Genomic DNA, 15,409 nt, shown 5'->3' on the forward strand with positions numbered 1-15,409 from the left:
TGTGCAGACTGATCATTTGTCTTCTTTCCAATAATAATGCTGCCATTATTTTCACATTTTTAAAAAGCTCATTCCGAACTGATGTGCATACTCCATGTGCATTCTCAGATGTTAGATCCCATTGAATGAAAGGGACTCACTCTCAGGTAAGTGTGTGTAGGATTGTATCTATAAGAGAAGTTAGAGCCAGCTGGAACACAATTGTAGCAAGAGATACAGTGGCACATAAGACCTTGAAATAAACTACTGCTGATTGCCTCTTGTGCCTTAGAACAATGCAGGGGAGGGGGGTCTAAACAGTGACATTTCTTTCACTTCAAACAAATATTTAAATATTTATTTATGAGTATGATGTTCAATGCCAGTGTGGTATTACACCACAATTTAGAATACTTGGGTTGAAGGTCCCATTTGGGTGGCATTGGCCCAGTCATGGGTTGAAATTATATCCTTATTGGTGGCAAATTGCTGCAGATCAAAGGCTTCCTTTGACAATATCAAGATACATGTGACTTTATTGCATTATATACAAGTTGTGTGCACCCTGGAATTGCCTTCAGTTAGTGGCAATTAGCCTGAAATCAAAGGCAATTGGTCACTGATGATGATGTCATCACTGTTGTGACAGAGAGCCGAGCAACAGGATATCAGCCACAAAGTCTCCACCTGACCTATCTCACAGGATTGTTGTGAGCATAAAGTGGAGGTGGGGGCAAGAGCTGTCTTGAACACACTGGAGGAAAGATAAGATAATATGACAAATAAATATGTTTGGACTTATTCCCAGGTGAATGTGCATAGGATTGCAATCACAGCTGCCCTCCCTAGCCTTTGAAATTTTAATTTCAACATCAGGTATTGGGTGCATTTTATCTTTATAAGTGCATTTGCTAAAATTATTGACTTGCAGTTTCTTGATCATTATTCACTAGCTCTTCTTAGGAATAGGCCTTGGACTCCTCTTTCATTTGCGATTTGGACTTGCTGTGTCAGTTCTAGCCAGGTGACTGATATACCTTTTTGGTCAGATGAAATGGGGCCATTTTCTGACCTCAGGCAGCAGAATGCTTTTGATAGGCTATGTAGCTGAGGTGTGTCTGCATTTGTCCCATCATAACACAACTGATTGGTATAGTACCTGATCAGGTTAAATATTTTTCTTATTTTGTAGGCGCTAAATATTTCTTTGCCTTTGACAGAGGAACAAATTATGAAACTTCCATTCTGAACAGTTTATAAACATTTCCTTTACAGAAAGCAGCATATATGATATCTTGTTTCCTTTGTTAATCATTGGAGAGAACTCATTCTTCTACTCATGTGCCACAGTTGGGCTGGAGGGAACTAACAGAGCAGAGATACTATAGGAAGCTTCTACGCAGCATACAAGGGTAAGAAGCAATAGCAGCTTAGGGTTAATGAACTCATATGCCTTAGTGCTAGTGCAGTTCAGAAAAGTTACATTTTACAACTACAACTTCCAGAATCTACCAGCTTACAAAATCACTGACCATGCTGTTTGAAGGATTTTGCATATTATAGTTCAAAACCCCCAAAATTTCTCATGCCCTGTGTGCTGCAACCTTTGAGTTCCTGCACTCGAATTTCAACAAACTTACTCTCTAGTGAATAGAGTGAGGATTACAACCTAAACATTGCCTTAAAACAAATTTTCAGTGCCAAATACCAAGGTAACACATTTCTGTTTTGGGTAATACTTTTATTAAATCACTACAAACCTACACACTATCCAGTAAAGTGACCCGATCAAACTAGAAGCTTGCTTTATTTCTATAGATGTATTAAATGGGATTATTTCAGTTTGATTTGGAAATACCAAGACAATGAGTATGATATATTTCCCTCTTTCTTTTACTTGCTTCAGTAATTGTGCAAGAAGTATGTGTGTGTGTGTGTGGGGAACTTGGTGACAGTTACGTTATTTTTAACTGAGAACATTTTGGATATAGTGGCCTCCTGCTGAGTTGAGAAATGTAAAGAGTTGAGAGTGGGTGCCTAGGGAGCTGTAAGAGAAGGAGAAAGGTCTTCTGGAAGATAATGCAGGTGCCTTTTCCTAATGAGCCCCTGCAACTTGCAAAAGAAGAATAATGGGACGGGGGCTGAAAGAGACATTGGAGAGAAAAGTACAAAGTACCCTAAAACGCAATTAACTAAAAAGTTTTTCCCCCTGAGACAATTTGCATTAATCTTCAGAAATAAGAACAAAGCTGAAGGACAATATAGAAGTAACTGGAATAAAGTCAGTTCTCACCCATTCCTGAGCATTTTCAACTTCCTATTTTTAATTTTTAATTTTTTAATTTTATTTAATTTTTTAATTTTTAAAGGGAAACTTGATTCCATGTAAAGGCCTTTAGGGCACTAATATAAAATTACAGGGATATTTAACTGCAATGTATTGCTGTGCTGTAGTTAAGCCTAAGTACCTTGCAATTATTTCACCAACTGAGTTAATAGAGTCAACAATTGGGCAAACCCAGAAATATTTATTTATTTATTTATTTGCCTACCTTTAAGGGGACAGGGAATCAGTAAAGTGAACTAGGAGTTCCTAACAGTTTAAAGTTTCTAAGAATCCAGAAATTTAGGAATTTAAGTCTATCTTCTCTGAATTCTCAGCAGCTGAAATGTAATTGCCCATTTATACATTGACTTTAAAATGATATAGGAGACATGTATCAAAATGAATGGAAGGTCTCAAATTACAGTTCACAATGAGTTTTTTTTGGGGGGGGGGTGTACCTTGAGTTAAAATTTTAAAAAAAGAAAACACTAGAGGCTTTTTCCAATCTACAAATGATGCATTGAAACCATTTTAATTTGTACAGTATTCTGAAGCAGCTATATTTATAATTCTGCATGAGACAAAAGGGTATTCACACTCTAAACATCTGGATAGCAAAGCAAAGTAGGCTTGTCTAATTGAGGCCTAGAATGTTTTCAGGAAAACTTCAGACCAGATGACAAGGGCAAGGACCTCAGTTATTAGTACCACAAGTGTTTAACGTACATATATTACCAGGTTCACTCCCTGGCTTCTCTGTATTGGACTGGAAAAGACCATTCTGTGAAAATCCCAGAAATCTGCAGCTTTTGTCTTAGAAATCTTGAGGTGCAAAAGACCTTATGGATCATCAAGTCCAGTCCCTGTGAAGGAGGCACACTGAGGAATTGAACTCCCGGCCACTGGCTCCACAGTCAGATACATAAACCAATAAACTATTAAGCATTTTTCTTGTCCCAGACAGACCAAGGGTCTGCCTTGGGGTATGGCAGCTTCATATAACTTACATAAAATTTATTAAAACCAGCCACTCAAAAGAATAACAAACGTTGTTTGTCATAACCATTCACAGTCTGTAGATGAGTTTTCATCACAGCACTTGCCACAAGAGATGGTCGTAACGGGGGGGGGGGGATAGAAGCTTCAAACAAATGAGTATTAAGCTAAATTTTTAGATGTGTCTGAAGAAGTGTACTATAATCTATGAAAGGCTATGCCAAATAAAATGCATCAACCCTACAGATGCCACAAGGGTCTTTGCTGTTTTGGTGAAGCATGCTACAGAGGAACATGGCCAGCCCTCTGGAAACTGCGCATACTATGGTGTATTTCATGAAAGGTTGTGCAAGTATCGCCCACTGATTCCTGCATTGAGAAGGGGGTTGGACCCAATGGCCTTATCGGCCCCTTCCGACTCAATTATTCTATGATTCTAACAGAGAATACAAACTGCGAAAGGGGAAAACAATGGGTCATGACCTGTGATGGGGACAATGCACTGAGGTATCACGTTTGGGAACTTGGTGCACCTTAAGCAGACGGTTCGGTGTGCTTACATTTCAGACCATCAGACACTTTCTCAAATGTTGCATAGAGTCACCCCAAAAGTAGCATTTTGCCCGGGAAAGGGAGCAATCTGTCAGACTATTCTAAATGGCAATGTGGCAGCCATGCTGGGCAAAGAAGCCAGACGTGGCCATGCCGTGTAGGTCATTCTCTGATATAAGGATATCACTACCTGTTTCCAGAAATATGCCCAGGCAAAACATCAAAGGTATTTTGTTCCAAGGGCGAATGAATGCACCGAAGGTCTAAGATTAATAATTTAGCTTATGCTAGCCAGCAGATTCCTCTTGCATGCATAAAACACACAGATGTTGGGTGACTCCATATATATTAGTGCCAATGGCTAAATGAGAGTTGTATAAATTAATAACACTTAAAAACCAGAATTGCTGGCAGTGATGTCCTATTAGTTAGTAAAATTGCTCATCTCTAGTCTTATTTCCTTATTACCAAGGGTATTATGTGGTTACCAATTGTCATTTTCTGATATGCAACTTGTAGTTATTATAAAGATCTCTTGCAGTGGTGGGTAAATTTGAAAATCCTCTGTGGGATTAATAAGCCATTGACATTTGTACCATTGGTATAATTGCCAAAACAGTGGTGCTTGTGAAGATCATTTCAGAGATAGTTCCCATGTTCAGAGATGGTGGGAGATACACAAGATATACAAGACAGAAGTGCTCCTGGTCAGTTGAAAAACAGATCAAAGAAAAGGGATGCAACCTGTGATGGGTGGGATTGTTCTCTCTATAAACACATGGGTGCACAGCTTGAGAGTGCTCCCAGATTTGTCTCTGAGACTGGATGGCCAGGTTGCCTTTGCACAATTAAAACTAGTGTGCCAGCTGTGCCCATTCCTGGAGAGGTCTGATCTGGCTACTGTGACACATGCCTTAGTTACATCCCAGCTGGATTACTGTAATGCTATCTAAGTGGGGCTGCCTCTGGAAAGTATTTGGAAATCTCAGTGGGTCCAAAATACAGCAGCCAAATTGCTAGCTGCCTCTGGCCACAAGATTACATAACTTGCCTATTACAGCAGTTCACTGGCTGCCAATCCACTCCCAGGCACAATTAAAAATGTTGTTTCTAGCCTATAAAACCCTAGACAGCTTGGGTCCAAACTATATTGAGCAGCATGTCTCCCTTTATGAGCCTGCCCAGGTGTTAAGATCACCAGGAGAGGCTTTCAACTTGGCCTGACTGCCCTCACAAATGTATTTGGTGGAGATACAGGAGAGGACCTTCTCTGTTGCTGCTCCTAGTCTCTGGAACTCCCTCCCACAAAAGGCCAGCCTGGCCCCATCTTTGTTGTTCTCCCACAAGCAGGAAAATGCCTTTCTCTTCAGACAGGCTTTCCCTTAATGAATGGCTGCCCATGCTTTGAATGTATTTTTGGTGTTGTCTTTTAGGGTGGTATTCATTTGATCCTTTTAAAGATTTGTATACTTGCTGTTTTCAGCTTTGATATTGTCTTGATGTAAGATGACTGTGTACTTCTTAAGGAGAAAGCTGGGGTACAAGTATTTTAAATAATAATAGGCAGGGGGAGAAGCCCTGCTACCAGCCACCACACTGTTGTAGCAACCGCTTGCCATAACTGAGCAGCAACGCTTTCCAGTAAACCATGATACCAGCTTTCCAGAACTGTTAAGGAGTAAATGCTGCTAAGGAGTAAATGCCTCCTTTTGATGGGTCCTTTGTTAGAATGAGTGGACAGCAGCATTGGTGAGCTCCACTTGCTGTTCTTCAGTAGGGCAACAAGACCAGTAGAGCCTTCCAGACCACTTGCCACAGTAGCATGTTAAGGAGGGCCTTCTAAGTAAGTGGCAACTTGGAACAAATGAATCCTTTTTAATTAATTAAGTTAATCCTTTTTCCCCCTGAATTTTGACCAAACACAATTTTAATTCATTTATTTTTGCCCCAATATCATTATTGGAAAAGTCCAAGCAGCTAGGATAGGGAGAAAAGACAGAGCTGATCCTGACAACAAAAGCAGAAGAGCACAGGACAAAGTGTGCTTGTGTGTGTGTGTGTGTGTGTGTGTGTGTGTGTGTGTGTGTGTGTGTGTGTGTGTGTGTGTGTGTGTGAGAGAGAGAGAGAGAGAGAGAGAGAGAGAGATTGCACATATTCAGTAGTTCATAAAAATGTTCTGTGTATGCTCAGAGGCACTCCAAACGTTTCTGATCTAAAGTCCTCTTGATTTATTAATTCCGCTTTGTAGCCCTTTATGTTACACCTCAGTATTGCAGTGTTGGAAGAGGCAGTTAGTCTGCACAAACATATCAGGCAAAATCCAAAGAAACAAAACAAGATAAGACAAAGATATGTGGCACCTTAAAGAATGTATTTTAATGTGAGCTTTTGTGGACATGTCCAATTCATCAAACATATGGAAACAGAATGAAATATTGAATGCTTCTGTTCTAAAACAGTGACTTCCAAATCTTCCACAGTGTCCTGGTATATTGAAATGGTTGGAGAAAGGTTTCTGTGTGTTGTGGTTTCTGATGTCAGATTTGTGACCATTGACCCATGTTTGTCTTATGATCCTGTTTGTCTTATGTAGAGTACAGAGGGATCATTGGCAAAAAATGGCATAGAAAAATTAGCAAAGGAGCCAGTGAAGCTGCCTTTGATATTGTGTGTGGCATCCTTAGGTCCTGTAATAGTGTTGCCAAAATAGATGTATGAGCAAAGTTGGCAGCTGGGTCTGTAGCAGGGTTTAGTCTCCATCTGTGTTGCTGTTTTGTGGTCCATTTTTGCAGTATTTGCTTGAGGTGTTCTCTGTAGGCAAGTATTGGTCTCTCACCAAGAGCTTTGGAGCTTGAAGTGTTCTCGTCATTTTTATTTATTTATTTCAAAAGGAAAGGGGACATCTTTTGGAAAATAGGTGTATATGTTCATAGAGCTTTTGGTCTTATATTGCTTTTCTTCAGGTTGCCTAACTCACAGAAAGGATTTAGAAATTGGAACCTTTCTACTCTGTATTCCGAGGAGCAGGCATAATAACATAAATTTACCTGAGAGGTTAAAGGGTGTGTGTGTTTCTCTACTGTATGCACCTACTAACACCTTTGTTTCACCATTTCATTAAGTCCAAAACAGTCTTTCAAAATATTTTGGCACAGAGGGAACTATAACCACATCCAAGCTGTTCTCACTTCTGTCTTGTCCCAGTAACCACAGTACAGGTCATATGCTCATCTTCAGAGATCCTCTATCACTGGGTAATTTTGCATGAGGGAAATTTCTCCTGGAATTTGTGTGTTGTATTGTTAAAATTAAAAAATTAACAGAACATTATGTTAAAACATAATTTTTTGTTTTAAAAAGCCAGTAAATTTGTTTCTTCAAGAAACCTCTGGTTTATGAATGTAAGATATTGTGCTTCTATAACTTTGATTCAAAACACCAGGAAATGGCCTGATATTGTTGCACAATACCATACCCACTTTTCCAGAAGGGAAAAAAGATGCCAACCTTTACACAGAAAAGGGCAGCATGAAAGATTACAACACCAATGGCATCAGTCAAGATGGTCTGCACAGGATATCCTCTTGTGCTTCCTACCATTCACACTTGTTGAAAAAGAGCTCTGATAATTGCTATGTGTTTGGGTGAGAAGTGGTTAACTAATTTAAAAAAGGAGTCAGCTTCTGGGATTTTCCCTTGTTTGGTGTCACTTTGGGAATGACCAGTAGTCCTAATGGATGTTCTCGGAAACATGAATTAATGAAATGACACACTGTTAGCCAAGTTCTGAAACTATGGCTATCTCTGTTTGTTTGTTTGTTTGTTTTGACCCTCTATGAGCTTTGAAACAACATGTCAAATTGTCTGGCTAGTAAGAAATTATGGTGCATATGTCTTTTCCCCCACATAGGTGTTCAGATTTAATATGAGAAAATCTTTCTTTTAAAGAAGCCGCCATTTCTGGTAATCTTTTCTGTTTCAGTGACTGTATCCTTGTCATGAAACTGTTCCGACTCCACTGCAAGGGTACAGCTATTTTTCTGTGTAAATTAATTCTTGACATTCCTTGGCATGAGGATGTGTTGTGAGCCTAAGTGACCGCCATCAGTCTGCCTGATGGATTGACTCACATCAATTTGGAGTCAGAAGTCATTGATTTCTCTTGCTCTTCTTCTTTTTTTGTGATGACCTTCAGCAAAGGGAGGTCACTTTCCAGTCTTTGTTTTTCTCCATCTTTCTTCACCTTTTGTTTATTCACTTGTTTTCTGTTGTCATTGCCAGATAGCTCCCTTAATCTCTTCTAATTACAGATTGAAGATAAGGAGGTGAGCTGATGGTTTCAGCACAAGATCAAAGAGTAGAAGATGGGAGCCTTGCAGAAAGTCAGAGAGCTTCTACAATTTCTCCTGATGTCAGCAAAGGCATGCTGAAAAAAAATATCAGGATGGGGTCATCAATGATCCCTTTATAGTTTTTTAATTTAAAAAAAACAGCACAGCTACATCTGGTTGATATGAGTTAATCTTTCTGAAAGGAATTTTTGTCAGTGTGCTTAAATGCTAGAGACATCATAGAATTTCTTCTGATCTTTATTTTAATTTACACTTAGTGGATGACTGTGCTGATCAGAATGCAGTTCTACTTCTGATTTAAAGATGAAGAACATCAGGAGGAAGATCAAATGTGTGAAGCCTTTCCATAAAGCACTAAACCTTGATTCCTTCCCACCCCTGCCACCCTATGAGTTCCCAATTGTGTGGAGAGCTTCCATGTGTAGCAGGCTGTTTCTTCTTCAAGTGATTGTTGACCATGTTTTGACAACAGAAGAGAAGGCTGAGTCAGTTCTCTCACCCTCCTCATACTTTCTAGGCTTTACATTTCAATGCATTGTTCCATGTATCCGCCATGTAATATGTAGGCATTGGATGATTTGTGGTGAAATGAGTGGGAGTTCCTTTGTTAATAGCTTCAGTTTGATAGCCAAAACTGCTGACATGGCCTGTCCTTTCAAAGTGCTTTGTCAGTCTAAGCCAGGCTTGTCCAACCCGCAGCCCGAGGGCTGCATGTGGTCCAGGTCAGCTCGTAATGCGGCCCACTGCAATATTTTATTTTTAAAGAAATTCCAAAATTTCAAGATACACTGCCAGCGCTTGCGGCTGGAATGTGCCGGGGCATGTCACAAGAGTAGAGGGGGAGAGAGGGAAGGAAGGAAGGACAGAAGGAGTGGGAGGGGAGGGGGGAGGGGACAGGGGGGCTGTGTGACTGCATTGTGCCATCCCCGTCAATAGGTGGACCTCCTCCCGGCCCCATAAAGCCGCCGGACTCAAAGCTGGCAGCCTCTGCTGAGATTGCAGCTGCCGGTAAGCGCGCTTGGAGCAGGGCTGGGGAGGACGGCTAGGGCTGCCCCCCATGCGGCCCAAACCAAATGTATGTGCGGCCCAAACCAAATTTTCATCTTCTAATGTGGCCCAGGGAAGGTGAAAGGTTGGACACCCCTGGTCTAAGCACTGGAGAAAGAAGGGGACCAGAGTGATCACCCATAGAGATAAGCGACCCATACTTCATTGGAGGTAGGCAAACTCTGCATCTATCTTTTTCTTTTTCTTCACATGCTACAGAATTCATGTGAAGATTTCCTGCTCTTTTGACCATATTGTTGTTTAGTCACTTAGTCATGTCCGACTCTTTGTGACCCCATGGACCAGAGCATGCCAGGCCCTCTTATCTTCCACTGCCTCCTAGAGTTTGGTCAAATTCATGTTGATTGCTTCGATGACACTGTCCAACCATCTCATCCTCTGTCGTCACCTTCTCCTCCTGCCTTTTATTTATTTATTTATTTATTTATTTATTTATTTATTTATTTATTTATTTATTTATTTATTTATTTATTTATTTATTTATTTATTTATTTATTTATTTATATCCCACCCATCTAGTCTAAAAGACCATTCTAGGTGGCTTCACGCTTTCCTAACATCAGCATCTTTCCCAGGGAGTCTTCTCATGAGATGGCCAAAATATTGGAGCCTCAGCTTCAGGATCTGTCCTTCTAGTGAGCACTCAGGGTTGATTTCCTTTAGAATGGATAGCTTTGTTCTCCTTGCAGTCCAGGGGACTCTCAAGAGCCTCATCCAGCACCACAATTCAAAAGCATCAATTCTTTGGCGGTCAGCTTTCTTTATGGTCCTGCTCTCATTTCTCTACATCACTACAGAAAAAACCATAGATTTGAGTATTCGGACTTTTGTTGGCAAGGTGATGTCTCTGCTTTTTAAGATGCTGTTGAGGTTTGTCATCACTTTCCTCCCAAGAAGCAGGCGTCTTTTAATTTCAGCTGTCACCATCTGTAGTGATCATGGAGCCCAAGAAGGCAAACTCTGTCACTGCCTCCATATCTTCCCCTTCTATTTGCCAGGAGGTGATAGAACCAGTGGCCATGATCTTAGTTTTTTGATGTTGAGCTTCACACCATTTTTTGCACTCTCCTCTTTCACCCTCATTAAGAGGTTCTTTAATTTCTCTTCACTTTCTGCCATCAGCGTGGTATCCTCTACATATCGGAGGTTGTTGATATCTCTTCCGGCAGTCTTAATTCCAGTTTGGGATTCCTCCAGTCCGGTCTTTCGCATGATGTATTCTGCATATAAGTTGACTATACACAAGCTTAATTTAACCAATACAAATTTACATAATGACTGAAATCTTGTGCAGCTACACAAAAGGCATATCTATTGAAGGCAAATTTCCCTCAATTAAGAGGGAATTTCCCTCTGTAGGGAAAGTGTACAACTCCATATACAACAATGTCTACAGAGATTTCTTAACTGGAGGCAATTCACTTCCAGAAATGATACTGTTTCCACTATGGTCATGTAACTAGGCAAGACAATTTTGGATAATGGCTGAAATTCAGGTAATCCATAGGAACTTTGCCAGAAACAGATGTGAACTATCATCATCTGCAAACACACATCAGAGGAAAAAGCTATACTCTTTTGTTTGTGCCTACAGTGATCTTTGACCCTTATTAGAAGTATTTGTTCTTTGAAAGGCATGTGAGGCAGGAGAAAGGCTGATCACTGTGGTCCCCTTGTTTCTCCTATGCTAGACTGATAAAGCACTTTGAAAGCTGATGGAGCTTTTGAGGTGTGATTGGTGCTTGAAAGCAAAGCAGTTCTATCTGCCTTGAGTACACAACTTGGCTAAGAGCGACTGACTGAGGAAGTTATAACACAGCATGAACAAGATGACTGCATGGTATTTGCTGAATTTCACAAGGAAGTGGAGTAGAAAGAGCTAAAGCTATTTGGGAACTGACCTGGAAATGCATTAAATCCAGTAGGCGGAGATGAGGGAGAGTGAAAGCGAGAAAGAAACTTAATACGACACCAGGGAAAAAAAAGCTTTCTAATTACCTAAGCTGTGTTGGTGGAAAGTTTATTCCTTAAGGAAATGGAGGACCAAGGGTTCAAAAACTGTGTACCTGACACTGCATACTGACTTGTCATAAAAATTATTTCCGTGAGTTAAAGGGAATTAAGGATGCTGAGCATCAGGTCCTTGGGGATGAAAAGCAAGGCTAAGTGCCCAATTCCAAGCCTCTGAAAGTCAATCGGAATCTACCCTTTTCCTCTGACATCAGCAGTCTCTGCAGTTAGATTTGAGGGACATTTTTTTTCTCTTTCTGTAAGATGGCAGCTACACTTCCAGTTTAATTCAGCTGGGAAAGCATCTGTGTAAATGAGAAGGCGACGATTTGTTTCTCTGCGCAAACACACCTGCGGGGATGGGGCTGTAGCTGGGTAGTCAACACGGGATGATCTGTTCTCCCTCAACATTTTCTTTTTCTTCATCAGGAACACCCACAGCGGGCTTGTTTGCACAGCTTCAGTAGATGAGCCCACAATGTCAGCTGTGCTTCTGGAAGGAAACATGTGGACAAGGAGTGCCATGGGGGTAGGCATAGACAATAAGCTTCAAGGTTGCCTTGGGGTAGCTCTGATGACATGTGTTCCAGAGATGAAGCACGTACAGATGCTAAAAGCAGTTCCAGCAGCAACCCTTGGAGTCATCACTTGGTCTCCATCAGTATAATGCTCTCAGCCAGTTCATCACATCCTTGTTTTTCCCCTCTCATGGGACAGCAAACAGCAGCCTTTAAGGAGAGGAAGAAGGTTGATCATCTATTAGACAGACACAATCTGCAGTTATTTATCGAAGCAAATGATTGAATAAAGGCATTCCTTTCTCTTTTTTAGAGTACAAGTTAAGGTAGGTGCAAACTATGAGACTGGGTACAAATGGCAAGATGGCAGAGTTTCCATTCAGACCTGTTGGACTGGAATCATTTTATGAGAATTACCATTCTTTCCCAAGCAGGTACCCATTTATTTCCATTCCTCTCCATTCCGGCAGCTAAAAATTAATGCTATACAACCAAATATGTTTTGGAAGTTTTCTTTTTCTTTTTTAAATAAGAGCTTTTGTTGTAAAAGAAGTATGGCATGCACAGATGGCCTTTGGGAACTCTTCATCCTATTTGCAGGCAGATAAAATGCTGGTAGAGGATTTCATCCAATTTCTCTAGGGGAATGAGAACTTCACCAACATTATGTCATAAGTGAGTCTCTCCATTAGCTATGGCTGCAGCATTGCTTTGTTCTTCCCTCGTTAAAAATCTTCATTTTTGCACCACTACTTCAAGGGGCAACAACAACAGCTGTGATGGCAACTTGGCTGCCAGTTTGTTTCGTCCACAACGTTGTCTGCCTAGTACAGTGATGGCTAAGCTTTTTGAGCCCGAGTGCCCAAACAGCAACACAAAACCAAATTATTTCTTTTGAAGTGCCAACCCTGCAATTAAATCTGAATATTGATGTTTTAGTTTAGAAACAACAACTCATACAGTTGTCTGAACTAATCACCACCTTTTGTCTTGAAAACATAACAGAACTTTCAATGATACAAACACTTTTTATCAAAAAAATAACCATTAACTCTAGTAAACGGAAAACATATTAAAGTAATACAAGACAGGTAATTTATACAAACTTTAAAAATAATTATATGCATGTATTTTTGATAAGGGATTCTCAACTTGGCATGCTTTTGCACAATGTGATTTTGATGTTGTATACATGCTGATAATTTGTCAAACCTTGGCCCATATGCTGTTAGTTTGAGAGCAACACATGCAGCACCTGGACAACCCAGATATTGTGGTTGCTGACCTTGAGCCAGACATCCTGGAGAGTGAAGTCAAGTGGGCCTTAGAAAGCCTGGCTAACAACAAGACCAGTGGAAGTGATGCCATTTCAGTTGATCTATTTAAAATCTTAAAAGATGATGTTGTTAAGGTGCTACACTCAATATGCCAGCAAATTTGGAAAACTCAACAATGGCCAGAGGACTGGAAAAGATCAGTCTACATCCCTATCCCAAAGAAGGGCAGTGCCAAAGAAGGTTCCAACTACTGTACAATTGCACTCATTTCACACACTAGCAAGGTTATGCTCAAAATCCTCCAAGGCAGGCTTCAGCTGTATGTGAACCAAGAACTTCCAGAAGTACAAGCGGGATTTTGAAGGGGCAGAGGACCAAGAGACCAAATTGTACTGGATTATGGAGAAAGCCAGAGAGTTCCAAAAGAAGTCTACTTCTGTTTCATTGACTACACAAAAGCCTTTGACTGTGTGGACCACAGCAAACTATGGCAAATTCTTAAAGAAATAGCAGTGCCTGACTATCTATCCCCTGAGAAATCTACATGTGGGACAGGAAGCAACAGTTAGAACTGGTAATGGAAAAACTGATTGGTTCAAAATTGGGAAAGGAGTACAACAAGGCTGTATATTGTCTCCTACATATTTAACTTACATGCAGAATACATCATGCGAAAGGCAGGACTGGATGAATGCCAAGCCAGAATTAAGATTAAATGGAATGAGAGGAAATAGACATAGTGGAAGAAATATCAACAACCTCAGATATGCAGATGATAACACTCTGATGGCAGAAAGTGAGGAGGAATTAAAGAACCTCTTAATGAGGGTGAAAGAGGAGAGCACAAAAATGGTCTGAAGCTCCACATTAAAAAAACTAAGATCATGGCCACTGGTCCCATCACCTCCTAGCAAATAGAAGGGGAAGATATGGAGGCAGTGACAGAGTTTATGTTCTTGGTCTCCATGCAGATGTGGACAACAGCCACAAAATCAAAAGAGCCCTGCTTCTTGGGAGGAGAGCAATGACAAACCTAGACAGCATCTTAAAAAGCAGAGATATCACCTTGCCAACAAAGGTCCACATAGTCAAAGCTATGGTTTTTCCAGTAGCAATGTATGGAAGTGAGAGCTGGACCATAAACAAGGCTGACCACCAAAGAATTGATGCCTTGAATTGGGGTGCTGGAGGAGGCTCTTGAGAGTCCCCTGGACTGCAAGGAGAACAAACCTATCCATTCTGAAGGAAATCAACCCTGAGTGCTTACTGGAAGGAGAGATCCTGAATCTGAGGCTCCATGACTTTGGCCATCTCATGACAAGAGAAGACTCTCTGGAAAAGACGTTGATATTAGGAAAGTGTGAAGGCAGGAGGAGAAGGGGACGACATAGGATGAGATGGTTGGACAGTGTCATCAAAGCTACCAACATGAATTTGACCCAACTCCAGGAGGCAGTGGAAGATAGGAGGGCCTGGCGTGCTCTGGTCCATGGGGTCACAAAAAGTCAGACACAACTTAACAACTAAACAACAACAACATTTATAAAGCTTGTTAAGTAAACTGAAATTCTGAACTTGTTTCCTCCAAAGTAAACCACCCTCAGAAAAGCAGCTATATAAGAGTGCTGACTTTTAATGCACATTTTATACACTATATAAAGTGTATACACACATTTCACTTATTTGAAATGTAGTGTTGGTAGTTTTACAGATAGCATGACTTGTCAGAAAGATAAGTAAAGCAAATTAAATTTGGACTTTCACTACAAGCTAAAATAACCAAACAAAGGGTACTGTACTGCAGTGGCATCATAAGAAGACAAGCTCACTGGAAAAGGCAGCAATCCAGGAAAAAGTACAAAGCAGTAGGAAAAGAGGAAGACAATGTGAGATGGATTGACTCAATAAAGAAACCTTCAGTCTTTTGTTTGTAAGATCTTTTGTTTGGTGTTGTAGTCAAAGTAGAACTAGGAGCAGAAAAAATGGGATTCAGATTTTGGGAATAAACTGTGATACTCTTGCCTGCTTTGGGGGTGAGAAATAGAGAAACACAATTGCTACGAACTTCAGACTTCTGCTGTTCTCAGCAGAAACTGCAGTGCTAAATGCAGTGGAGATTAACAGTTTTGAGTCTCTCTCTCTCTCTCTCTCTCTCTCTCTCACACACACACACACACACACACACACACACACACACACACACACACACACACACACACACACTCCATTTTCTACATACATTTAAACAAGCTTGATGAAGTCACATGTTCCTTCCCTCCTTAACTAGAGCTTTCCCTCCTTGCAACAGTTCTCTTTTTTCAGTTTTGACTC

The sequence above is a fragment of the Pogona vitticeps genome, chromosome 1, assembly GCF_051106095.1.
Source record: "Pogona vitticeps strain Pit_001003342236 chromosome 1, PviZW2.1, whole genome shotgun sequence".
Lineage (NCBI taxonomy): Eukaryota > Metazoa > Chordata > Lepidosauria > Squamata > Agamidae > Pogona > Pogona vitticeps.